Below are 27,233 nucleotides of genomic sequence, written 5' to 3'. Positions count from 1 at the left end.
GGGAGGAGGGGGCTGGCTCAGAGGAGGCAGGGGCGTGGGGTGGGGCTGGGTCGGAGGAGGATGGGGTTGGGCAGGGACGGGCTCTGGGGTGGGAGAAGGGGGCGCGGGGCGGGCGAAGGAAGGAGCGGAGGGGGGCACGAGACAGTGGGGTTCACTTAAGGCGGGAGGCGTCGGCGGGGAGGTCGTTAGAAAGCCGCGCGTGGGGCGCTGTGGCAATGGCCGCGGAGGGCGTTAGGCACGGGGAGTGGCGGGAGGCGGGGGCTGGGCGGGGGGTTTGAAGTGGAGTCACCCGGGGCTGGGAGGGAGCCAGAGCGGGAGTTTGCCGTGGTGGGAGCTGAGCCAGCACCGCCTCGCCTGCCTGTGGTCGCTGTCAGAGCCCTGCCGAGCCCGGAGCGGGAGCTCTGCTGAGGGAGCCGCAGCCCCAAGTAAGTCCGACCTCCTGGCTAGCGACTGCCGTGCCAGGGACAGGGCTGCCTGCCTCCCGGGGCGCCCTGACCCAGCCGGGGGAAGCAGGAGCACGTCCCAGCGGGGGGCTGCTGGCTGCATCCCAGGCGCGGCACCTGCTGGAGCCCCTGGGTGGGTGGCTGGGGTGCGCGTCGCTCCCGTGCGGAGCTGCTTCGCCTCCGGATTTGGGGGAGAGGGAAGGAAAGCCACAGAGTTGGCCCGTGTCTTATTTTTTGCGTGTTACCTTGAAATCTCTATTTCCAAGGCACAGCTGTCTGTAGAGTGCAAGGAGGTAAGACACCCCTACACACACACACACACACACACACACCCCGCTTCTGGGGTTACATAGGTGCTGGATCATCATGTCAGTGAGTAGAAAGATTTGCTCCATTTAAAAAAAAAAGGGGGGGGGGGAATCGGTGAAAGGAGAAAGTCCTGTATATGTGCGAGAGACAGGTAGAAGGAGCGCGTGTGTTTCGGGGTGTCTTTCTTTCTCTGGGTTTGGTCGGTTTTGTTGCATTTCTCAGGGTGGGTCTCTCTCCTCCTGGCTCATTATTTTGCAGTGTTGTTTTCATCGGTGCCACTGGCCGAGAGACAGGGACGCTGCTGAGGGTCTGTAAGTGTGAGGAGATGGCAGGGGTCTGTACTTTGCCGAGAAGGATGGGTCTGGTGTAAAACTGACTTCCTCACAACAATCTCAGGGTAGATGAGGAATTATGATGATAGGTGTCTGAATAAAGCAGACAGCTACTGGCTCTGAGCGTGAAACTTAGAGCCTGTCCCCGCTGTACAAAGGAAGAGCACATGCTTGAAGATGAATGAAAACCTCTCTGTAAAGCCAGTGAAAGCATTTTAGGGTTAGGCAGTTTAATAATGGATTTTTTAAATTTTAAAATATTGCTATAAGAGACTCAGAGTATATAGTCTCAGCACAAATATGTACAGTGCAGTATGTGCTTTTCTTCCTATGCACTGTGTATGTGTTTGCACCTATATACCTTCTGTGGTTTCTCTCTTTGGTTTAATTCTTTCAGGATGTTTCCACTTTCCAATTATTCTCTCAGCTGGAGTGCTCAGCAATTTCAACTTGATGGGCTGGGGAATTCTAATTTTTTTAATGATGTTATCCACTTCTCAGATCTTATCATATATCACTGACATGCTCTTAAGGGGTCTACTCTCCACACAGTGTCCATGTGAACTCCTTCTAACACTAATGCATGTGCACCCAGAGCAGAATAGATCAATACAATATTGATGCACATATATACCCCTTTCAAATAGTGTGTGTAAGTATATATACACATACAGTTTCCTCTTCCTGTTTATAATTCCATCTCCTGACCACTTTGTTTACATCCCCACAAAGGGGGTTTGATTTAGCTGAACAAGATGCTAATGATACAAAAAATGTCATTTGGTAACAACTCTCAACATTAAACTGTTCATGTGCATCAAGTGATGCTGGGTGTAAATCCCAATGGACCCTAACATATCTAATGCCCTCAATGTATTTTGGTTTGACAGTTTTTGATGGACTTGCTAAGTGCTCCAGTCTGCTGAAGCTTAGTTTCTAGCCCCCAGGAGAAACACGTTAGTTATATGAAAACCTCTGTCTAACTCAGAGCTTGATTTCAAAGGGAAAATCTATGACATAGAACTGGTGTTATGATTATGGAAAGTGATGTGTAATTTATTTGAAGAAAGAGGAAATTCAGAAGTGATTTATAAAATGAAATATAAGTATTTTACAGGAACCAGATGTCTGTTTTATCTATCATCAATATACCCATTTATTATTTCTCTTCTTTAGAAGCAATCTGTCTTCATTTTTCAATTTTATTGCCCTTTTCACATTGATTTTTATTGATTAAATTGTTTTGCTTGCCTGTCATCAGAGCTGTCTGTCCCTAGCTTTAACAGTATTTCTAACTACTGATCAGTTTGTCCCCATCTTTAAAAAAAAGGAAAAACATCTATCATATCTGCAGTGTCCTTTCATTTTAGAGCGCTGCATTTATATTATTGTACTCAGCATTGATCTTTCTATTGTACATCCGTAGTTTGTTGATCCTTTCAAATGTTAGAATAACATGGACCATTTCAAGCAGATTTTGATTAAGAGATAAAGTGAAATATAAATTTGACTCCCATTAATGGCCCTTTTAGCTCCTTGCATTCTCTGTTCCCCAGACTCCAAATTATAATGCAACATGAATGATAAATCAGTACATCTATCTTTTTAATTAATTTATTTATTAATTGTCTTGATCATACTTTTTGTCAATAAAAATGTGTCTAGCAATCAGCAGATTCATGTTTAGCCAAATTCATATTTGATTAAATGTGGCATTAAAACATGTAGAACTGCACTTGTATGAATGATTTAAAAATAATGTAGATGTTCAGAAGTAAATAAGAAACTAGACTGTTGGAGAACCAGGGTTTTCTTTCTTTTGCAAAAGAGCCTTTACCAATGTTTATAGAATTTGCTTGTCTGCATGAAGAAAAGAACTGTTGTTTTGTTATGTAGCAGCTGTAGGAAGATTGACAGCTACAAACTGCAAATCTATGAAGGATCTGTCCATAAAAATTTTGAGTTCATTTAGATGTCCTACACATCTTATCATTTGCAAAATTATATAAACAAAGATACATTTGTGGAGAAAATATAATATGTAGATAATGTATTATAAAGATTCTGAAGCTTATTAGGATAATTAGCAGTGTGGACTTGTCTGGGATATGACATTCATACAGTTACATTAAATCTTATTAAAACATGAATACACAATTTAAAATAAGAATTTATACAATAAATACTTATTTTAAACATGCTGCCTTAACTGAAAGTATATTAAGTGTAATAGCCTATTTGTTGAGATAAAGAGAACATCATTGATGTCATGGCGTGCTTTGCATTTCTAAACAGAATCTAATGAATTACAAACATTCATTACACTACAAGCCATTGCTGAAACTTCTCAGGACACCAAAATAGAGAGTTATTTGTATACTGATGCTCAAATGTTTTCTAATTTTTGAATTCACTGTAAAAACAGAAATAAATAAAAAAGCCATTGTTTTGAAATGAATTCTCTGCTAGCTCTAAATCTTTTGTTGTTCTACTCCTGTCTCATAAATTTATGTGTAAATACCTCCAGCGTCTTCAGGTTATAGAACTTTCTGTTGAGAAGTGTGGGAAAGCTGCATGGAGGGAGCAGCCTTTATTACATTTTGTAAGAGTCGAGGACATATAATACACTAGGGAAGGTCAGGTTTTACTAAATGTCTGAGAATTGAATGAAGATTGTTCCTTTGACCTTTCTAAATTCAAGCTATGTGCTAATTTTAAAGGGCATCTTATATAAATATTGGTAATCCATTGCCTAGCTGTACATATCAAGATACAAAAGAGAGATTAGGTCAGTATTTCTTGGATTTATATGTAAACGTTTATTTTACTTTAACAATTCACTTCTACTTAAGCATGAGTATTATTAAAACAGCTACTGTCATTTTGTTCTGTATGGGCTTGATTGAAAGCCCACTGTAGTCAATAGAGTGGACCATATTTTTAAGTCAGGATTTTCAGAAATGACTTGATTTTGGGGTGCCTCAATTTGTAGATACTAAGGGGTCTGATGAAGAATTGTCTCCAGAGTGAGTTAGTGCATGGCAAGTCAGGGTGTGAATCTGCAGCACACTAGGTTGCCAAGCACTAATTTGTGTAGAAAAATGTCCGAAGTATGGATTGTCAATACTTCTTAAAAATCAGGCGCCCTTGATAAGTCTAAAGTTTGGTATCCAAAAATGGAGGTGCCCAAAATCATAAGTCACTTTTGAAAATCTTGGCCTGCAGAAGTTAGAAGAGAGAGTAAGTAGGATAAGGAGAACCTGTTAGAATTGTCTAATCTAAGAATTGTTTTATTGTAACAGTAAAGATTTTGTAATGTCAATGCTGATTTTGGCCAGCAACAGTATATTCCTACTTTTGTGTATATATATGAGAGACTGTATGATGGTGTTCTGTGGTATAAGGTTTTATTGGCATCAATTAGGATGACCACGTTAATCACAAGTAGTAAGTCGTGTGATGTTTGCAGGTCATCCCTAACAAGTGTCAATAAAAACCTCATATCATACTGTCATCCAAAGTATACTGCATATGCCTTGTATTTTAAAGAAAATCTATTTTCAAAATGTGTTAGATTTACACAAATGTCTATTTTACATATCCTTCCTCTTGTAAAGCCGGACCAACTTCATTGCCACTAGTTCACTGCACAGGGCTCAGAAGGAAAAGAAAATTAAGTTATAATTAAGGCCCTACTTGAATTGTGAGTTGATTGTCAAAAAAACTTTGATTAAATTGCGGACAAGCCATGGAAAATTGTGGAAACGTAATAATGGACTTATTATTTGCAGTGATAAAGTCCATTATTACTTTTTTGTGATTTTCCGCTGTCGGTCACATAGCAGGGCTCCTGCTGTCACAATTGCGATGGAAGCCTAATATTGTGGAATCCACAATTTCTGCAATATCACAAGTTAAATAGGACCTTAGTTATAACTAATATCTGTCCTCTGGATACGTGTCCTTCCGGCATGATAAAGGCTAGAGGGGAAGTATGAGGTTCATTGCTGTGGGGATTGTCAGCATTTCCCTTCAGGAGAGCAGTGTGCTGGTGGTCTTCTAAGGAAGCAACTGTGCAACATTTGCTCCACAAACCAACCCTTGATGCTAGCATCTGGTTAATTATTGGCCTGTATGACATCTTTTATTATGGGTTAAGATCAGAGAGAAGCTTGTGGTGGTGAGACAACTATTTAAGTAATTAGATTCCTCAGACCACCTTGATGTTTTGGGTACAGATCTGGGTATGGGGTAGAAATTGTGCTGGTGGTGGTATTAGTTAATAATCTCCTGGGAATGAACAAAGACTGGATGTCTATGCTGATATTGTCAGGTGAACCAACAACCATTGACGTTGATGACCATAGGTGATATTGACTTGTTTGCAGAATTCAGTAGAAGTAGATGGAGCTGCTCTTGAGTGAATCCATTATTTTTGTAAGTGTCCCAGAAGGTGGGACAGTTGTTCTTCCTCCCTAGGGTGCTATGGTGTGGAGTTCCACCAAGTTCCATCTTGTTTCTTATCTTGTTCAATCTGAATAAGGGTCTGATAGAAGAATTAGCACCACAGCCTATAGTTACTCACTTCCACTATGCTGATGACACTTCAGCTTAATAATACTGTCTCACTTGACTTCACTATAAATGTGGAATGACTGTCTGAGTGTTTGGAAGTGGCTGGGGCTCGAATGAGAGCTGGCTAAAGCTCAGTCCAGATAAAACCAAAGTGATGTTTCCTGTAGGAAACAGCCAGATGCTATGATGGAGATGATATATACCCCCTCCTATTGAATGAGTGCACTGGCCATTTGTTACTCAAGTTTGCAGTCTGCGAGTACTTGCAACCATTTGTTTTGGGTGTGGATCTGACTGCAGTGATTTATATCTTTGTTTCTTGAGGATAGATTCTTGCAGTGGGGCTACACTTCAAGTTAACTTGGAAACTTGAGTTGGTTCAAAATATAGCAGCCCATTTAGTAAATGATATACTTTAATGAGGGCACAGAACACTAGTATGTTGGTTTCTGGGTGGATTTTAAGATGTTGGCTGTAATCTATGAAGCCCCAACTGGCTTGGAGCCTTCCGACTTGAATGACTGATGCCGTATTGCAGTTGCTGTGATCAGCAGAGACACAGGAGCTGGATTCTTTTTCATTTGACATAGATGGGATTGATGACAGAGCTCCCTTCATGAGGAGCCCTCAGTTGTGGTAGAAGCTCTGTCCTTGGTCTGAAGTAGTCTGGGGTTCTTGATCTCCAGGGTACAGTGCAAAGCCCATCCGTTGCCCTCCTGTCTGATGAGGGTGAGGTTGTTAGCAGAAATTGGCTGATGGGTGGTAGGGCTTTCCCACTAAAACTCAATCAGTTTTGCTGGAGTTTTTGCTGCTGTTTTGGCTTTGGTTTATTGTTCAAATAATGTAAACAGCCCTTATAGAAGCAGATGGGATGAGAACCTTTTTATGTCATTATAAATCAAAATAAAGAGATAGGGGAGGGAAGAAAGATGTCATAACTTTGAAATCTGATATCTTGGGATATTTCAAAGTTTACACGTTAATATTGTTCCACTGGAAAGCTAGGGTTCTCCCCTTTCTGATGGTATAAAGCTCCTGTTTGTTACCTTGTAGGGTGGGAATGTACTAGACTTCAAACATAGCCTTTAGTTGCTAAGAACAAGCTTCTCTTGACAGGGAGACAGTTATTGCTTTCTCATTATGTTGTATTCCACTCTAGTGGCTGGTCAACATAAAGGACAAGTGCCTACTAAGGCTATCAACTAATGGAGTTACTCCTTTAGCTCAAGTAGCACAAGAATCTGTCTTGAAGCTGAAGATTCTGAATTTTATCCTCAAAGATGACTTGGCATGGAGGTTGTTACATCAGTTTTGTGGTGCCAGTTAATAATCTGCTTCAATTTTATGCCCTGTCCTCTAGCTCATTAATTCTCTCTTTACTTCCAGTCTGTTGAATTTGCATCCACATTCAATCAATTAAATTTTCATTGTCACTCTCCCTACTCCATTATATTCTCAGTTCTTTCCCCAATTCATCAAATCAGTTCTAGCCTCTCAAATCTCAGTTCCATTCTCAGCCACTTCCCCATAACTTATTCAGTTCTCAGACTCATTCCAAATTTATCAGTTCTCAGCCTCACCAGCTAATAAATCCTTTCCCCATCCCCAGTGCATCCAATATAATTCTAATACCCTTTTCCCCTCATTTAACAGTTTGTCTACATGCTGTCCCCAAGTTCCTCCTATCTACTGTTCCTTCTCCCTGCTCACTCACTGACCCCAAAGAGTTAATGTTACTGTGAGAACACTAATGTTTTCTTTTCCCAGCTTTACAACATTTACGTTCTTTAATATTCTACAAAAACAAGATTTTGTATTTTAAATTCCATGGGCCAGATTGTGCCATCTGGATCTACATGTGGAGGGGTGTCTGCAGGCACAGATCTCACTCCTCTTACACAGAATATTTGGGGAAGGGGGTCAGGTACCTCTGCGGCACTATGCTCAAAACCCAAAAGAGGGTGCACCAAGGGGTTGGGTTCTGCGTAAGGGAGAGGATGGAGATCGGGCCCACCAACCACAGAGATTATCTGGGAAATGTAATACAATCCCAGGTTTTTAGGTTTTTGGAGTTTACTTATGAACTTTATTCATGGAGTTTGTTAGTTCCTTGAACTGAAATTATTGGTTTGCTCAAGGTGACCATCTCTACTCCTCTGCTAGCAGATTGTCTGCATCTAACAATTCTCTCTTGTAATGATAATAAATTCTGCAGAAGAAAGTTTCTCTTTTTGTAGAGTTTGAGCTCTGCAGGAGCGTAAGTACTTAGCTACAGAATCCTCCTGCTTTCTAATTTTCCTACAAGAGAAAGAGTCTTGTGTTGAAAACTTGCAACCATGGTTGTTAACTACAGTGCTAACTCAGCACTGCAGATATTATTGTAGTTCCCAACATTAGCTAAAATTACTACCATGCATGCACAAAACCAATTTTTAAAAATTTTTTATATCTGTTGTTTGTGTGTGCTTTTTTTCCCCTTTGCAAGTAATGAAAGTGCCCAGTAGTGAGTTAGAGCTAGCCAACCTGAAAATGTCAAATTGTAAAGATCAGCCATTTTTTAATTGTGTATGTTTAAAAAAAATCAGTTAACATTTACTTGAAATGGGAAAAGTATACTTTTTTTTTTCACCTTTCCATAATTCAAAAACAGATGAATGGATTTCTCTCAAACTTGGGGAAGGGGGAAAAGAAAAATCCATCTCTGGGTGAGAGGAAATCAAGTATGGAACAAAGCAAAAGATTGATAGCATGGAACATCTCATCTGGAAATGAGAAACAATTAAAAAATTAGAAGCATTTTAATACAATGAAACTCCTAACTAGCTTTTGTTATTGTAGTATATACTACGTACAAAAACCGTTAAAAGAACATTAAGGTTGCAAATCAAGCACCCTGAAATTAGGAAATGCTTGAATGATGGTTTCCTGTGCAACCTTAAGTTGGCCCCTTGTGCATATGCTTCATGACACAGTCTTATATTACATGATCACATACTGTTCTTTCCCCTGCCTTATTCAGTGCACAGGAAGGATGGCGCTCACTTAATGAACAGCGATTCAATGTTTTGTTTTATCCCCTTTGTTCAGTGTGTTGCCCCATGGCCTTTTTTTTTTTTTTTTGCACACTGTTCTGCTCTGCTCTGAAGACAGAATTATTTATTTCCTCATGGGCTTCTCTCTGGTGCTCATCACTATAATATCTGAGGGCTTCACAAATATTAATTATATTATTTTCATAACATTCCAGTGAAATGGGTGCCCAATTTGAAATGCCAAGAACCTGATTTTTAGAGCACTTAACATTATATGTTCAAGTCAGGGTTCCCATTGACTTCACTTGTAGCTGCAAGTGCTCTGCAGTTCTGCAGATTTTAGGGTCTCAGGTTGGTCCTCAAAAATGAGGAACATACAAATAGTGACCAGTTGTGAAAAAATTGGTTTGTCTCATGCCTGGCATCACATAGGAACTCTGTGGCAGTGGCAGGGATAATATCCAGTTCTCTAAGGCAGCAGTCAACTTCCTTGAGCATCCTTTCTCTTTCTATAATCATCTGCCTTTTTCACTACTCACCTTCCAGCTTCTGCACCAAATGAAGCACAGATGCTATAACAACAACCTCTTTCATTACTCAACTCTGATTCATCCCCAGGGCATTGTCTGTCCTATGCACTGAATGAGACAAGGATCCTGTAGGGAAAAAACAGTATGCGATCATGTAATTAAAATCTATATTATAATGCATAATTCCACCTCTTGAGTTCTTTTTAGCATTCTTTTAATATTGATTTTTATGTGTAATTTCCTATGGTTTTAGAAAAGCAAAGTAAAAAACAAATACAAATTCCACCACATGGGTCATCAGCAGGTTTGGAATCTTTAGATCGGCTTCATAGACCTCTGCCACTTGAGCTAATGGTATGACTGTTAACAGTAGAAGATGGTTATCCACTATGTGCACCAGCACTAGAGGGGAAAGAGACATACACTTTGTCAATGGGTTTCACAGATATTTGTTGACAGCAGAGGAATGGTCAAACTTGGAAATCTTGTGTTCCATTTGGGCTTTAGAAGGGCATGTTCTCTATACAGCAACCACCTTTTCAAAAGGCAAGAATAGGACACATGCAGGAGCCCTGCTCCCTTCTATGGCCCTGGTGAGGCTGGAAGCCAGAGCTGGGCCATGGTAAGAGTTGCCCAGGGAGCCTGGGCCACTGTGGGGATCCTCACTTTCCCTGAGTGGAGGAGCTGGGTGTTCGAGAATGGTGCCTGGACTGTGTCCTCTCCCACCAGGGTGTGATGCTTAGGGTTCAGGGTTCAGGGCTCCACACAGTGTCTCAGGTTCCATCTTGGGATCTCAGGGAGAGTAGAAGCGGGGGGGCTCAGAGCATGAGGCAGGCCTAAGGCCCCCTCAACTCCCCGGTCCCTCAGTGGGAAGAGGTTGGCACCACCCATGAGTCTTGGGCAGGCACAGAGCAGAGCTGCAGGGAATCTGGGACAAATGCTGTCCTGGAGTCATTCAGCCTGGGACCTGGTCTTGAACTCTGCATTTTGGGACTATCCAGCCCCATTTGGGATAGGTGGCTCACCTATTTCTCTATTGAGCATGGACCCTTCTGTCCCGTCCTTGCACACTGCTCTCCCTGGTTTCTCATCCCAGTCTTCTTCCCACATCTTGGCACCCAGTCTCAGCCTCTCTCCCCCGGCTCCTCCTCCCAGATCCAGTCTCATTTCCCAGACAATCCCAATGTTTCTACTTCTTCGTACCCCCACCACCAGTTCGAGTTCTTCCCTGCCTTCTTGTCTGAGTTTCGTCTCCCTGACTGTGCTGGCTACCAGTACCAGTCTTCTTTTCTTCCAACCCCACTGCCCAGTGCCTGGTCCTTTTCTACTCCCTTTGCTGACACACCTCCCCCCTTCCAGTTTCAGCTTCTTTCCTTTTTGTATGAGAGTCAGACTGCCTCCTCCTCCATGTTGCCTGGGCCTAGAAGGGGGACATTAAGGGTATGTCTACACTGCAGTTAGAGACCCGCAGCAGGCCCATGCCAGCTTATTCAGGCTCGTGGGATTCAGGCTAGGGAGCTGCTTAATTTCACTGTAGCTGCAACTCAGGCTCTAGGACAGTGGTTCTCAAAGTGAGATGGATCATGGGGGGGGGCGCAGAGCAGAGGACAGAGCTGGTCCAGCTCCATGCTCTCCAAAGACGGAAGCAGCCGCTGCTGCCTGCAGCAGCCCCCTGCTCCCCACACTGCTGCTGCCCCTGCTTCCTGCACTGCCGCCGGTACTCGCTGCTTCCTGCATTGCTGCTGCTGTGCTCCCCACTTCCCATGCTGTAGGCCCTGTTTTTTTCCTGAAAGGGGGGAGGGTTTAGGAGAAGGGGGGTGTGATTGTTAGGACCTACAGCATGGGAAGCGCCCCCCTGTTCTTGTCTGAAAGGGCCCCCCCCCTCAGAAGGGGGAAAAGGGAGTGCAATTCGGGGCGGAGGGGGGGGGGGGGCACGATTGTTAGACAAAAGTCCACAGGGGGCTCCATTTAAAAAGTTTGAGAACCACTGCTGTAGGACCCTGCAAGGTCAGAGGGTCCCAGAGCTCGGTCTGTAGCCTGAGGCCAAACATCTACACCGCAGTTAAACAGCCCCTTAGCCCAAGGCCCCATGAGCCTGAGTCAGCAGGCACATGCTTGCCATGGGTGTCTAACTGCAGTGTGGACATACCATAAGAGTACAGGAGAGAGTCTCCCTGCTCTTTGTTCTGGTGCCTGGTGACATAGTGGCTCCAGTAGCTGGTAGCAACAACTGCAGAAGAGTCCTCAGCCATTGCAAACCTGGGATGGAACATGCTCCACGCAGACCCATTCTCTTAAGATTCTATCTGCAAAACACTAACAAGTCTCTACTAAGCATGCACATGTGGCGATTAAAACTTTATAATTTAGGCAAATGTAGCTAAATTCATAGGAACTGCAAAAGGCACATCTACAACACCAGCGTGACACCCTCCCTGGACTAAATGTGAAGGCCGTTCTGCTAGCATGTGAGTGCTAGAGCTTCTCAGTGAAACGGTTGTAAGAATTTTTTAATATAAGTATAACTGTGTATTTTTCCCTAATCTTGTTTCTCCAAAATGTCTAAACTGTTTTTTGTTGAAACTTTCCAAAAAAGATTCAGTCTGAGAAAGATGCCCAGCATAGGAAATTTCATACTGAACAGTTAAAGTTTGGCAAAGCTGTAAGCAACTGAAAACAGGATCTTTATTATGAGAAGTATCAGGCAACTTAAACTATAGGCATCACTACCAGTTCTGCCTATAATATCTCAGTACAATGCTGCATGCTACTCTGTGCCTGCAGACCCCTTCTCTCATCCCGTATCTTGGAGGTTTGGTGTAATACATTGAAAAGCAATTTTTTGTGTGTACATTTGTGTGTGTATATATATAGATATAGACAGTGTGAGAATATAAGATAGGTTGGGTGGCATAACGGTTTCAGCAGCAATCCAACAAGTTTGAGTCGACTGCATTACTTGCTATTGGTAGAGGTATACATGTTTGATAGATATGGGAAGAGAAAGATTTGTTTATATGTAGCTATTCAGATACTTGAGAGAGAGACAGAATGAGGATAAAATGCAGTTGAATCCTATAAGCCAGTATGGTTTGGAAAGTAACCTAGTATTTACCACATGTAATCAATTTACCACATGTAACTTCACATACATGGTTTATCGTATTGTCCATTAAATATGGCATTTCTGAAGATTCCTAATTTGATAATGAACTTCATTTACCTCATTGGTGTTCAGAATTTTAAAAATTTCTTTCCAATTAGACTCTTTAGTGTTGTATGTGACAAGAGAAAGTACACATTTCATGTGTTTTGTTTTATTTTAATTGAAATGATGGATTTCTTTTTATCCTGTGTATTACTTTAACATGCTGCAAGTCTTTAACAGATGTGTATTCGCTGGGAGATTACTAAATGTGTTGTCACTGCTTTACAGGTTGGCAGACGGTTCAACTTTCTAAGCCTGTTTCTGTCAAATGAATTTTCTTGATGGCCTGTGCATGTGCAAAGCTTCAAAATGTCATAATTACCTCTCTAAAGGGAAAAAAATGAAAGAAAGGAAAGAAAGGAAATCAAGACAAAAATTCAGCCTCCTTTTCTCACTTATGTACAAAGAACAGTATGGTTTAAAGAAAGCACAGAAGTCAGAGCAGAAACTTTATAACATGGGCAATTAAGATTTTGAAAATGCTGGATAAGAGTTATCTACAAAAAATCAAACTGCAATTTAAGACTTTTTGAATAAGTACAAATAAATGTAAGAAAAACTAACCTTAAGCATTCACACAAACTTCCTATCAATTTTCAAAGCCATCTGAATGTTTGGGTGACCAGTTTTACAGGAGCTTTGGACATAGCATTCTCATTAAAGTCAATGGGCATCCCTCTGCTCATGGGGCATCTGCAGGATCAGGTCAACAGTCAGTTAGTATTAGAAATAGTTAATTTCATTTCAACATTGTTTTATGTTTCTAAATAGTATTCCTAATCCATTCACTTAATCTACCAGAAAAGTTTGTTTTGTTTACCAGAGTTTATACTAACTCATTACTTTGTATAAAGTAGGGGGGGAAGAAGGAGAAGCCTTCGATATATCTTGTGCCTGCTGAGACATATTCAGTTTTACAGTATTGTTGTCTCTGTGAATTGCTATTGTAATTTAATCCCTCCAAAAAACTTCCCAGCTCTATTAGTCAGGAATCCATAGAGGGCATAGATGTAAGATTTTAGTAAATGGACCATATTTCATAGAACACTGTGGAAAAACACTTTGCAAGATTCATGGCACAAATTAAGATGCTAGTTGATTAAATTTTTCAGCTATCTTTTCAAACACCAAAGGAAGGCAAATCCTTGGTAAAATAAATCTAGAGACCTTAAAGAATAACACTGGAATATCTTAAACTCAACCCATGAGATTCTGAAGTGCCCCATATTAATTATAAATCAGAACTTTCTTCCTGGTATTCAAGACAATGTGCCTTTGATGCTAAGGTTGGGGACTTCATAGTTGCCTTTTTGCCAAAAAAGCATGAATACCCTGCAAAGAAAGTTCTCTAGCACAAGCTGCAAAAGATCTTCAATCTCTTACCAGGCGGTGTCACTGCAGTTCAATGTGAACTATTGAAGTCCATCTCTAGGGACAAAAGAGATTCAAGGTCTCATCAGATATGACTGCTCATGTATTCAGATGCAGTGATGTGCTGTCAGTTTTTTTTTGTTTTTTTTTTTAAAAGGGGTTCCTTAATTTCCTCGTGTGCCCCTTTTGAACCTTTGTACTACATGCTTGCAGAAGGGAGAGTGAGTAACTATGGGATCTATTAGTTTGTTTTCCCCATTTAAACAAAAATGCTTTCTCCTAACCAAGGAAAAAGGCAACATCACTTGGTGAAGAAATGTATGTAAAGTATACTTGCTAGATTGACACTTTTTTCCTTAAAAATATACTTAGTGTATTGATAGTATAACTCAACTTTTGAGATAATATGAATAGTGTGTGTGAAGACCTTGTAGAGGTAGTGGGACATCTTGGTGCATCCTCTCCTGGGGATTTTTTAAAATACCTGACACTTGATGCAATCTGGTCCATTCACTTGGTTCTATTCATTCTTTCAGAATGGTGACAGATTTTAACACAGGGCTCCGATGAATCCCTGAAGCAATTCCCGAAGGTTATGTTAAGAGTTACTTTATAGGAAATTCATTGGACATGGGAATTTCACCCAAGATCTACAAAGGAGATGGAGCCAGAGCCAAGTTCTGGCATCATGCCCTTAAATACTACTGATTCATCTTGTTTCTCAGAACAGTTCTCACAATCAGTTTTACTCAGAGTATAATGTGTATTTTATACAGCCTGCTAATGAGGTGAAGAGTGGTTAATTATACTAGTCTGTGGAGTTATGTTTATGTCTCTAATTTTTCTTTACAACCAAACCTTTTTTTTAACTGCATATTTGCTGACAGAAAATATGCAGTGCAGGCTGCTGCTATGAACTTGCATGCTGTAGCTTCATTACTGTCAGTATTAGGATTCTGGAGGTCTGAAGAGTCAATCTGAAAGATATGAGGGATGATTCTGGCAACAAAAACATAATATTCAAAAGTCATTTTTTTATTGCAAGGAACAGCAGCTGAAAATTTTATATTCTTCTGAAATAAAAATTAATTAATAAAGAACTGTAAAATCTTGGATGGTTCATTTCTTTTTTGGCTGTTTGGTCTGTAAGGCATTATATTTTCCTGATCTAGCATTGTTTGACTTTCTTGGCTTCAAAAGGAAAACAAAGGTAATTCATGTTAAATTGCCATAGGATTTTCAATTATTGCATTACAAATATTATTAAAAAAATGGAATCTCAGTAAATACATTTAAAAAATAGTAGAGAAGCTAACAGTCTTTTTGTATTGTCAGTGTATAAAAATGGACCAACTAAACCATCAGCTATTTCTTTCTTCTGGTAACTTCAGTAAATTATAAAGGTATGCTCTATGATGTAAGATTGTACCAGATTGCTTATTATACAACATTTTATAGGCTTAAACTTAATATCCAGAGTAAAATTGCATAAACAAAAGACAACCTTCAAGTATGTTGTGTATTTTTCTTTTACTAATGAATGCTAAAAATTTAGAATACTAAATATTAATCCCTAGCCCAGTGCATGTGAGAGATTGGGGCATCGATGATGTTCAGTCCAGATAAAACTCAGGTAATGCTGGTAGATTTAGGGGAAACAACTGGAAGATTTATCAAGGCTGATATATCCTTCCTTATGTGAAGGTGTTTGCCCACCATTTTCACTTATATAAGCAATCAGGTGATGAGTTTGGATGTTGTATACTTTATAAAGATCATATTACAGTTGTCCCCAGGAATGCACTTAAGCATCTGTGCCTGACCAGGAGATTGTGACTGTTTTTTTTCTGGCTGCTGACCTTGTTACCATGATCTCCATGCCCTTGTCACCTCAAGATTGGCTTACTACAATGTACTCTATGTGAAACTGCACCTTAAATCTATTCAGAAACTTAAGTTGATACAACCTGTTTGTTAAGCAATACATCTCAATGGCAGATATGTTGTCAGTTCTCTGTGATTTGCACTAGCTGTTCATTGGTTTCTGACTGAAGTTTAAAATGTTGGTTTTGATCTATAAAGCCCTAAATGGCTTTGGGAACTGATTATTTCAGAGGTTACCTTTCTCTCTGTGTCATGTAGCCAACATTGGGATCAACAGTAGCCTTTGGTTTGTTTTTACAATGAGACCATACTCTTTAAGCGCCCTCTTACTTTAGAATGCTGTGTCCAACCCCTAAGTTTAAAATAACCTGAAATTGTTGACTTCCTAGGCTGGTGCATAGCCCACGTGTTTGAGCAGGCATTGTTGGGGTCCTGAGGCAGATGAATGGGATTTCTGTCTAGTGGGAAAAGTATGAAGGGTTTTTTAAAGTTGTGTTGGTCACATGACTAGTGAGTAGAATGGGTTGACATTTTTAAAAGTCTTTTTTTTTCAACAGAATATTGGGTTTTTGACTAAATGAAATTTTGCATAAAAAGTGTTTTCCATGGAAAATTTTAATTTTCATTAAAATATTTTGGCGGAAAATTCAAAAACTTCCATAGAAGACTTTGACAAAATGAAAGTTGTTTAGTTTGTTGAAATTTTTAACAAGGGAAAAGGAATTCTCACACCACCAATACAAGAGAGCAAACAATGTGTTAAGAGGGGAGGAAGAGGTACTGTTGCTTTGGTTGATTTTTACCTTAGATCTTACACATAAATTTAGATGTATTTTTTTATGTCAGTGGGGTTTAGAGCTTTGGATGGAATGCCCTTTGGTGAAGAGGCTGAATGGAGACTAAAATTTAACTAAATAAATGAAAACTGACAGACTGAGAGCATAGGAGACTGAGGGCTAAATCCTCTGTGTGAATCGACATTGCTCCATCAAAGTCAGTGGAGGTATACTGAATGACACCACTTAAGGATCTGACCCCAAAGTCCTCTGTTCACAGGACAGGCAGTGCATGTGGCTGTCTGTAATGGATAGACCTCTATCTTTTATTTATATGGCATTTACCATGATGAGTAAAAAATTTTAACAAAACTCATGCCAATACATAAAGAAAAAACTTTTTCTCCCTCCTCATAAGAGTTCGAAAAGGTGTAACACAGTCTGCATGTTCATTCAGTCATTGCCTTCTCTGCAAAGACCATCCAGAAGGGTGCCAATGGTTCCAGTTGTGATGCTGACACCAACTTGTTTCAAGTAGCTATTAGGAAGAAACAACATTTTCAGATTATCAGCTTTTAGGGACTCAGGTATATTTCAATTGGTTTTGAGTGCTACCGTGATGTAGACAAATAGAATCAGATCAGTTCCCTGCCTGCCATTGCAGGAGCCTCAGATATTGGTGCACCTTGGTCCCTCCTATTCTCTTTTTGTGGCACACAATAGTTTAGTCTTCTTTGTAGCTGTAATATTTTAGTCTAATTTGATTATTGGGCTAAGTACTGGGGCAAGTGAGTGGGATTTAGTGGCCTGCGATATGCAGGAAGTTAGATTAGATGATCTGGTGGTCCCTTCTGGGCTTAAACTCCGTGTATGCAGAAGTTAATAATCTGCTGGGTTCAAGTAGGTGATCTACAGATAAAAGGCAACGTTTTCTTTTTGTCAGTTGAATATGTGTAATTATACAAACAATAGTTATGGAAATAGTTGAGAGACATTTAAATCCCATGTTCCAGATAACTAGGTTTGGGTTTTTGTTTTTTTTTAACCTAATTGTTTCATAAAGGACTGACTCCTCTCTGTATGAGTCAGCGCACAGGGAGACTATAAACGGCCAAGTGAGCTGCCACTTGACAGCCGACTCTGGAAAAGGGAGAGAAGAATGGCCTATTGTGGGAAAGGAGAGGATAAGCAAGTTTCCTGTTATCTTCCTAACACACCTTAGATAACTCTAATTTGTAACAAAATATACCTGGGATTCCCTGGATAAAAGATTCTCTCCTCTCCTGTGGCTGCTCCACAGGGTTTGCTTCTGCCCGACGGCTGCACTAACAATCCTGGGAGAGAGGGGGTGCTCAAGATTTATGGATGACTATTTGGGAGGAGGGCTTAATTTGTACGAAATCCTTGTCCAACCACCTCCACACAGCTCTGTGCTTGTGCAGTGGAGGAGGGTTAGCATGTATCTGTGCCTCTTCTTCACAAAGTCTTATTGTCCTTACAGCTAGTCAAGTTAGTGCAGAATTAGTGGGAAGTAGGGGCTAATTAGCCCCAAACATCTGTGCAGCTCAACCTGATGATTTGGACCAAAGTAAATGGAATTGCTGGACCCATGAGAATTGCACCTGTGAAACAGAGTAGAGTTTGTCTTTCATGTTAATTACATGACAGATTTCAGCTTGTTTCTTGGAAACAAATTACTTGTATTCAAAGGCTATTTGTAGAACTGAATGTATATGTGAAGGGTCTCAGGAGATTCCTGGAGCAATATATAGAATATTCTCATAGGTGTTAATCTGAAAACTACTATAAAACTGACAAACAAAATTGAAAAGTAAAATTATGTAAGTACTCTTGAGATTCAAGAGGTTTCAATTGACAATTGTTTTTGTGATCAATATTTCATTACACTACTGAACTAGTCTGCAATATTTTTGGAAACAATTAGTATTAATTGTTCATAAAGAACTTTCATTAATTAACTGATAATAGTGATTTACTGACTTCATGAAAATTCATGTGACAGGAATTGTCAAGCATATTCAGCAATTGTTTTTATTATAAGTATTAAAATACTCTTTTTTACAGTGTTACTTTGGTTGTTTGCAAGTACAAATATAAAACAGTGTGATAGAATCAGTCTCTTCAGCAGGTATCCTTAATAAAATCATATATATGGCTAACCAGGAATTTCTTAAAATTAAATTTTTTTTTTTAAAGTTTAGACCCAGCTTAGAAAATGACATACATGATCCTTGACCTACAAATCCATGTGCACAAGAGCCACTGCATTAAATATATTCTTGCTAGAATTAGCCATCTTTGTGTGTTGCATGAGAAACTGGTGTACCTATTAAACCAATGTACAATCTGTACTCTCAAGATGGAGTCCACCGGTGTATAGCTAAAAGATTTCCTGTCTTGCCCATCTGTTTGATGGAAATGTTACATGATTTTCATTTCTTGAATGCTCATTTGTTCTAATTTATGTCTAGACAGTTTGTTTCTACATTGTTTTTTTTTTTATTTTGTTTAGACGAATATTTCAAGAACCAGAATTAAAAACAAGTACACTCTATAAAGTAAATTTCAAAGGAAGACGCATTAAGGAGGCATGACATGCATTGTATAAATCTCTCCTATATGCCTGAAGTGTGTGTGTTGCAGTGAGGTTGTTTATTTTGTTCCTACAGGCTAATTTTGTCTAGTAAAAATGGTTTGCCAGACTGGCATTTGCCAGGCTGGGGGAAAAATAATCAGAATGAGAATGTACATCCAGGGCCAGTATGTTTGCAGACTTCGCTATGACCTTGGTTTCAGTGTTCCTCATGGATTATCCAGACAAAGGTGTTATCCAGGAGTTATATCACATAGACAACCAATATTTAAGAAACACAGGAGAAATTTCCTTTGTTTTTTATGCTGTGCCACAAATAGGCTGCAAGCAGAATGAACAGGAGAACAATTCTTTTAGACTCATAGAAACTGTGAGGAAGAAGGGGGTCATTTCCCCCCTGTTGCACCCAAAGGAAGAGATGCTTCTGCAGCCAAGATGTTTACCTATGTAGGGGACCTGAATAAACTGTTCATAGTTGCAGTGGGTTTAACTGATATTAACTTTTGCCCAGTATGCTATACACTTTGACAGAGATTGATCTGTTGGAGGTAAAGTGGAGATGGTGGGAATATGGTGTAGGCAATGTGCACTGCCACTGCTTCTGTAGTGCCTGTGTTGGAGATAAAGGAAGATTTCAGGGCCTAAGTCTCCTCTCACTTAGACCTTCTCTGCACACAGAAGCACTGATTTAACTAAACACATTTTTAAAAACAATTAAATTAAACTGGTGCATATCCCTCTGCATTCTCTTTATATGGGTTTGAAACTTGTTGTATTAGTTTAGTTTTTACCATTAAATTTACTGGTAAAGCCGTGTTTAACCCAGTAACAGTGCTCAAACATGATTTTGTACCAGTTTAAATACATCAGTTTAGAAATGCACATTTTTCACAAAGTTTTACTAGTTTATTGGTTTAACTAGAGGTGCTTTTGTGTGTGTGTGTGTGTGTGTGTGTGTGTGTGTGTGTGTTTCATTTGTTTGTTACAGGTGCAAGACCTTGTGGTCACTCATATTGGATTAAAACCTGGTTTATATTGGTTTATATAGCACCAGTAAATTTACAGGTGCAAGCTAAACTGATGTAGCTTCTTTCAACCCAATACAAATGGGTCCACACAGGTTACCAGTTTTACACGTTTAATTAAATTAGTTTTAAATGATTTTGGTTAAACCAGTGCTACTTCTATGTGTAAACAAGCTCTTAGTTTATACCGATGCCACTTTGTATATAGACAAAGACTTACGTGATTTTACACCAGACTAACTCCATTGAACACAATGGGATTATTTCTGCTTTACAATGGAAGGACCTTCATATGCTTGTGCTATCAATCTCTCAACTTTCACAATCACTCAGTTTACTTCTCTCCTGCCCCTCAAAATATGCATTTGCAATTCCTGCAGGAGAACTATTGCTGCATTTTTTCCTTACACAGATCCTTTGCCTCTCATCTGCCATCTCAAAGGCTGTGCCCTGGAAATACCACAAGTTTAGGACTGCTGCTGGAGTTTATTATTTTGAGTCCTTCAGTAGTCAGACAATAAAGATATTTAAACAGGTTTTAATAAATGCTAAATAAGAGTGTTTCAGAAGTAGTAGTTACCCATGGTTACCATGATCAGAAAAAAAATGTTGGCACTTTAATATCATTATGTATTTATGTTCTCTTAACCAATGCATATTTAAACAATAAGGCATGACAGGGAGTCTGTTTCAGAGGCCTGAATGTACACCTCAGGCATATTGTCATGAATGTGGCTGAAGGGAAAGCTTCTTTAACTACCTGAGTAGTGCAGTAATCTTGTTATAAATGCATTACCTGATGTCTTATTGCTATTATAAAAAGGTAATTTAAAAAAAAATCCTAAAAGAGCTACACTCTTGGATTTACTTGGGATTTTGATATGTTTGGCATCAATGGTGCTAGCTTGTAAGAAAAGCTACATTTACATGCTGCATTCTACAGCTATTTGCTTCATTCATATTGACACTAGCATGTAGTGAGGTCATAGCTAACAGAACCATCAAACCTTAAAATGCATATACCATTGTAGTGAGATAGTCCCAGTGCATTTTTCCTATATACAGTATCCATAAATGATTTGCTGTCTTGGCTTTGCTCAGAGTAAATTATATGTTTGAAGTAGAAAGCGGCAGAAACCATAGTGTACTGCAAGCCCAGTTTGTTTTTAGCATGACTAAAAAAAGCGGCACTAACAATGTACAAAGAATTTTTTTTAATGTACCTGATTTTTTTCTGTATGAAACATCACAATAAATAATACATTAATAGGATCTTTAGGGAAAGTTTTGGATATACAAAAAGTGCAGGATCAGACTGATCCCACCTGGAAAAAAAAAATAACCATGCTTTACAGGAGAGTGTTTTTGAACTAAAAAACCCCAAACCATCTATAATCAGGGGTTTTAACACCTGTTCTTCTCCAATTGTTTTCTTACAGGTTACTCTAAAACAGTGTTTCTCAATTAAATTTGGCCACGGAACCCTTTTGAACTCCATAAATAATTGCGGAACCCCCCAAACTCTTAACAGTCTTCAAATGTTGAAATAAGCAAAAGTCATCATTTCTTACTTAAATTACCCTTACACTGGATACTCTCCGCCGGAAAATCCAAGACATCTTCCCTTTTTCGGCGGCGCGGAGAACAGCTGCTCTCGGCGGCGCAGAGAACAGCTGCTCTCGCGGAACCCCAGGGTTCCGCGGAACACCAATTGAGAAACACTGCTCTAAAATATTACAGAAAAAATCAAAGGCTTATTAAAATTCTAGTAAGAAAGTTTTTTTTTTTTCAGGAAACACAAAATGCTGCCTTTAAAGAAATGTTAGCAAATTACATTCAAAGGAAAGACATAATAGCTTATAATATAAGGTTTGTCATAAAGGAAACCTGCTTTAGTTTGAGTCTTCTCAACTTTCTTTGGATAAAGTCTAATCTCCCTCTGGAAAATAGACAAATGGGAAAGAACAGTGAGCATTAGTCACACTGTTTTTTTGTGAGAGAGAAGTTTGTTTACTTTGTTCTTTCTTTGGTGCCAAACATGGGGGGCAGAAAACCTTGACAATGTAGAAGGGTTAATGACTGTGCTATATGTGCAAAATTGGTGGCTACTCTATGTAAACAATTCTCAGTTACTCATGCAAGCCTACTTGAGCTCTTTAACAAACTGGTACAGTATTAATAGAAACAAATTAATGTATCTGTGGTCATACAAATTGCTGTAGATCAGACTAGTATCCAGTCTCTGACAGCAGCCATTACCAGAGGTTTCTGGGTAAGTTTCAGGGAACCCCATAATGGACAATTATAAAATAATCTGTTCTAAGGAAAAGTTTCATCCTAACCCCTATCAGTTAGTGGTTAGTTCAGGTCCTGGAACATGAGGGAATAGATACCTTAATATAATTAATTAATAACTAAATATTACTAATAATTAAGTAAATAATAATTTATAATGCTTATTCAACTCTGCCTCCTCATTAATATTCTGAGTCTTTTAAATACTTCTTTTCATGCCTCTGATCACTTTTATCACCTATCTCTAGAATTCTTTTGTTTCTACTTTTTTATGTTGTCGATTTGTGTAATGACATAATATGCTAACTATTGTTTTTATTTCATTCCTTTTACATCCTAACATTTTATTTGCTTTAAAAAAAAAAACCAACCAAACAAACAAAAAAATTCTCCCTAAACATTGACTGAAGGTTTTAATTGAGCTGTCCACGATGATGCTCAGAAGTTTTTTTCCCCCCTGTCTGGCCATAATTCAGTTAGAACACAGGAAATAAGTAAAAGTCATCCATATTATTCCTTCTATATTACCTTGTATTTGTCTACCCTGAAATATTTATTTTCTATACTATCTTGTGCTCCGATTCCATTGTATCTTCTAATCCTAATCTAAACCAGGACTGGGTCAGCAATTGGATAGGAGATCTCTGAAGAACATCTAAATGCTGCAAAAGTGGTACAGAGATTCAAGATATGATTCACTCTTCACTGCCTCTGTTGAACAAATGCCTCAGCATAATTTTAAAGACACTGTGCTGCCAAAGGTGCGCTGTAAAATAAGGTCCCGGTCACCTGAAGCCATTAAAGATCATGTGGCACCCTTAGCAAGTACGTGGATGTTAGGATAAGTGACCTGGCCAAATATTAGTTTGGGTTATCTGCCTACATTTCCTTACAGTTTCAGTTGGCTCCAGTATTCTTCATCCCTTTTCCAAACAGCTGTATAATGTCTGTGTCTCCTGCCTCCTTTATGTAGTTTAGGGCCTTTCATCTTCTCTCTGTGCTGCATAAGCACAGGGGACTATATAGTTTTGTGTTTGTAACTATGTGTCAGGATCTTTGGGAACAAAAGATAGCATATAAATGGAGGAATATTATTATATACTCTATCTGAGACCCGATTAAAGCCAGCAGAAATCTGTGGCTGCAGAAACTGCCTTTCAAAGAGGGTTAAACAATCAAATCAGCTCCATATGAATCCTAGAAAACTATATTTTGGTAAAATATATTAAATCAAAATGTTTTTTTGTACTCTATGTGACGTCTGAGCCAAATTTAATTACTAAAAATGAGGCCACTGTAGGAAATGTACAGCTGAATATAAAATTAATTCTTTAAACTAGTTGAGGACTATTAAAATTGTTCTACAATTTTAAAATCAGATATTTCTTTTGGGAAAAAGAATCATAAAGAGTTGAAATTTTTCAAATGTAATTAGCTCTAGCCTGGAGTGTTGGTTATTTGCTTTTCTTCAGCCAGCTCTAATTCATTTACTGAACACCTGACGATATTACAGTTGCTGAAGATTATGAGGAACTCGCATATTGCTAAGCGCTTGAGTGCTAAAAGATTTTTGGAGCATTTAAAATAAAGGGAATGGGCACAGGCATAATCCATCTTTAAATGTTTCTAAATTGTACTTTTAACTGTAGAATGAATATTTTGGCATTTTTCCCAAAGGCCATTAGCTTATCTGTAAGAGGTAATTCTTCTTATGGCATGATGCTGCCCCTTCTAAAATTAGTTATAATGCTTTAGATACTATACACCTTTATTATTATTATTATTATAAATTTAAAATAATTTGTCTGTCTATACATAGATACATAATTAATTGTTACAGTCTCTCTCATATATACATACACACACACAGACACATGGTTATATATAAAAGAAAGAGACAACCTTTGGTGATAATTCTTAATGTAGAATAATAGATTCCAAAGCCAGAAGAGACCATTGTGATCATCTAGTCTGACCACCTAAATAATACAGGCCGTAGAACTTTCCCAAAATAATTTCTAAATTGTATCTTTTAGAAAACATCCAATTTTGATGTAAAAATTGTCAATCATGGAGAATCCACCACCCTTCTTGGTAAATTGTCCCAGTGGTTAATTACCCTCACTGTTAAAATGTTATGCCTTATTTCCAGTCTATATTTATAGGTTTTCTCAAGTATAAGTCATTGTAAAGTCTAAGCAGAGGATATACAATCAACAACTGAAAGCATTTGTGTAGCTTTGAATTTTCCAGATTTTAGACGTATCCCCCAAACCATGTGGATAGTTGGGGTTTACTTTGTGTGTGCATCCTGTAGGCATACATGTGTATCTGAGATTGAAGGAACCTGAGCTATTTCTTTCACTTTGCTGGAGCTGCACTTGTGCAAGTAAATCCACCCCTTGAGAACAATAACTCCCACAAAGTTGGGGGGGGGGGGGGGAATTGAGGCACATAGGGGGCTGCTGAGCAAAAAAGGAGCAGGCATCTGTTGTGTAGGGAGAAGTTCCTTTTCCTCTGCATCTGCACATTTATCCAATCTTCCTTGAGATTGGTCAGCCCAGTGCACAATCAATTTATGTGGTGGTCTGGGGCTTACGTGACCATACTGTGTGGTAACCTGGGGTCAGGATTGGCACCCTGGATTGTTTAGCAATAAAAGAGTAATTTTTGTATGTGTGTGTCTCTTTAATTTTGATAAGGTTGCCACAGTATTTATTGATCTATAAAAGAACTAATAAGAATTTAGATCCCAGACTAAAATATTGAAATTATAGTCATACACTTTACATGGAATCAGTTTAATCAATTTAACATTTTGTCCACTGCTGAGAGCCAGCGAGCAAAACAGCAGAGTTATAACTACTCTGCTTAGAGATTTTGATATGAGCTAGTGAGGAAGTGCATTTATAGAAGAAGGGAGATAAATATAAAGAGGTTACACTTGCTGTTAAAAGGCCAGTAATTATCTGTGCAAGGCATTACATCTCAGTCAGTATATAACATACTTCATATCTTAGTAGGAAGGAAATTTATACAGTAAACATTTTAATTCCCAAAGGAAGAGGGTCAGATTCATCATTGACATAAGCAGGTGCAACTCCATTGACAGGAGTCAGTGGAGGTGCACATGCTGACACCAGTGCTTACTATGGCTTAGTGTTATCTGTAAAAGGAATTTATTATTATTATTATTTATTTAGAGCTGGATTGTGACATTGTGATCTACTCAGTGTAAAAGGTAGGATTTTGGTGCATTGCTGTGGGAGGGAGATTGTGATTTGGGGGATTGCAGTCTCCCAGCGACTCCAGAGAGGGGGTAAAGTGCTCTGGGTCTATACCAGCACAGCATATGCATATATTGCCTGAAATGCTTATGCAGTTATGCATTGAGGGAGGCAGAATAAAGGCTCCATCAACTCCCATCTCTTTCCACCCACCTGCTGTAAGTTGGAAATGTAACAATTCTCTTCTTCCTCTCCCACACTGTGACATGAGTTGCCAGTGTAAGGAGGGACATAAGGAATTGCTAGCTGGACTGCAATTCAGCCTCTAATATGTTGCTTTAATTTGGCTTTACAATACAATAATGTGGTTCTGAGTGAAAGAAACATGAATTCAACTCATTGATAAATGAGAAAAAAGTCTCAATTGTACCTTGTAAAACGTCTACAGCTAAAAAAAAAAAAAAAAAAAAGCTCTTATCTTAATACAGATTATGTGACCCAATTTTTTCATGTAATATGGATTATCCACGTAATCCAAAAAATGAAACTGACTAAAGGATACTATTTTGGTGTTTCAATGAGCAAGTCTTCAGCCTAAATGGTCAATTTTTGACCTGGTAAAAGATTTACAACAGGCTGCTTCAAGTTTTTATTCTAGGGTATGTCTACACAGCAATTTGAAGGAGTAATTTGCAGTTTGGGTAGATATATGTGCAAGATCTGCTTGAGCTAACCCCTAAATATAGCCGTGTGACTGTGGTGGCATGGGCATTGCCTCAGGCTAGCCAGCCTAGTACAATCCCATCCAATCCCCTGGATACATACTTGGGCAGCTAGCCTGAGCTACTGCCTTTGCTTCCACAGCCTCACTGTTATGGTTAGGTGGTAGTTGGAATAGAATTAGTAGGTATATGTCCACCTGCGCTGGATATTATACCTCCCGAAGTCTCTGTAAACGTACCTGTAGGAGTAATGGCATTGCTATAAAAAACTGGTGGTGAATAGTAGAGTGGCAAAACTTGCAGATATACAAAATAAGTTAGTCAAGCCTGGAAAAGACTGTGAAGAACTCTAGAGGGACCTAACAAACCTATGTAAATGGGGAGCATGATGACACATGAAATTAATTGTTGACAAATACATAGTAATGCACTCTGAAAGGAGCTATTTGAAATTCTCCTCCTTATTGCCTATTTCTCTGCAGCCACCCATGGAGCAAAGTCTTGACCCTCAGAAATCTTCCAGAGAGCAAATCGTTTTTGGGCTTCACTTAGCTGAAATAGCACCTTGCTCTACAAGAAATTCTTTTGAAGTCAGTAGAGGAAGGTGTTTGTAAAGGGTATCAAAATTTGTCCATAATAAACCAGAGTTATTTCTTTCCATAACAAGAAAGAGCATCTCTTACTGTAAGGAATCCTCTTTGTCCCAGAAGATCACCGCATCTGAGGCAAATCTCTGAATCCCAGAAAAAATAAACAAACCCACATCTGGAAATACAGTGCCCCAGTTGCAAGAATTTGGCCCCTTTACACAATAAGTAATGATGGATACTCTCAAGGATATTACCTGTGAGTTTGATCCTTGATCTTCGTTGTTGTGAAAGTGAGTAGGG

The 27,233-nt window shown here is 39.1% G+C and overlaps 1 long non-coding RNA gene across 1 annotated transcript in view; it reads left to right on the top strand.

Moving 5' to 3' along the window:
- Window positions 1–312: 312 nt before the first annotated feature.
- The window catches only part of LOC137158353 (uncharacterized), a 178,341-nt gene continuing 151,420 nt past the window's right edge, over window positions 313–27,233 (top strand). Inside the window, exon 1 of the long non-coding RNA XR_010921382.1 lies at window positions 313–425. This is a non-coding gene — a long non-coding RNA (uncharacterized lncRNA). The remainder of the gene's footprint in view (window positions 426–27,233) is intronic.

This window comes from Emydura macquarii, unplaced genomic scaffold (assembly GCF_026122565.2).
Source record: "Emydura macquarii macquarii isolate MOO-44397 ecotype Brisbane River unplaced genomic scaffold, CSIRO-AGI_Emac_v2 contig_1644, whole genome shotgun sequence".
Lineage (NCBI taxonomy): Eukaryota > Metazoa > Chordata > Testudines > Chelidae > Emydura > Emydura macquarii.
The sequence above is the reverse complement of the archived record's forward strand: the minus strand, read 5'-3'. Positions and strand labels throughout refer to the sequence as shown.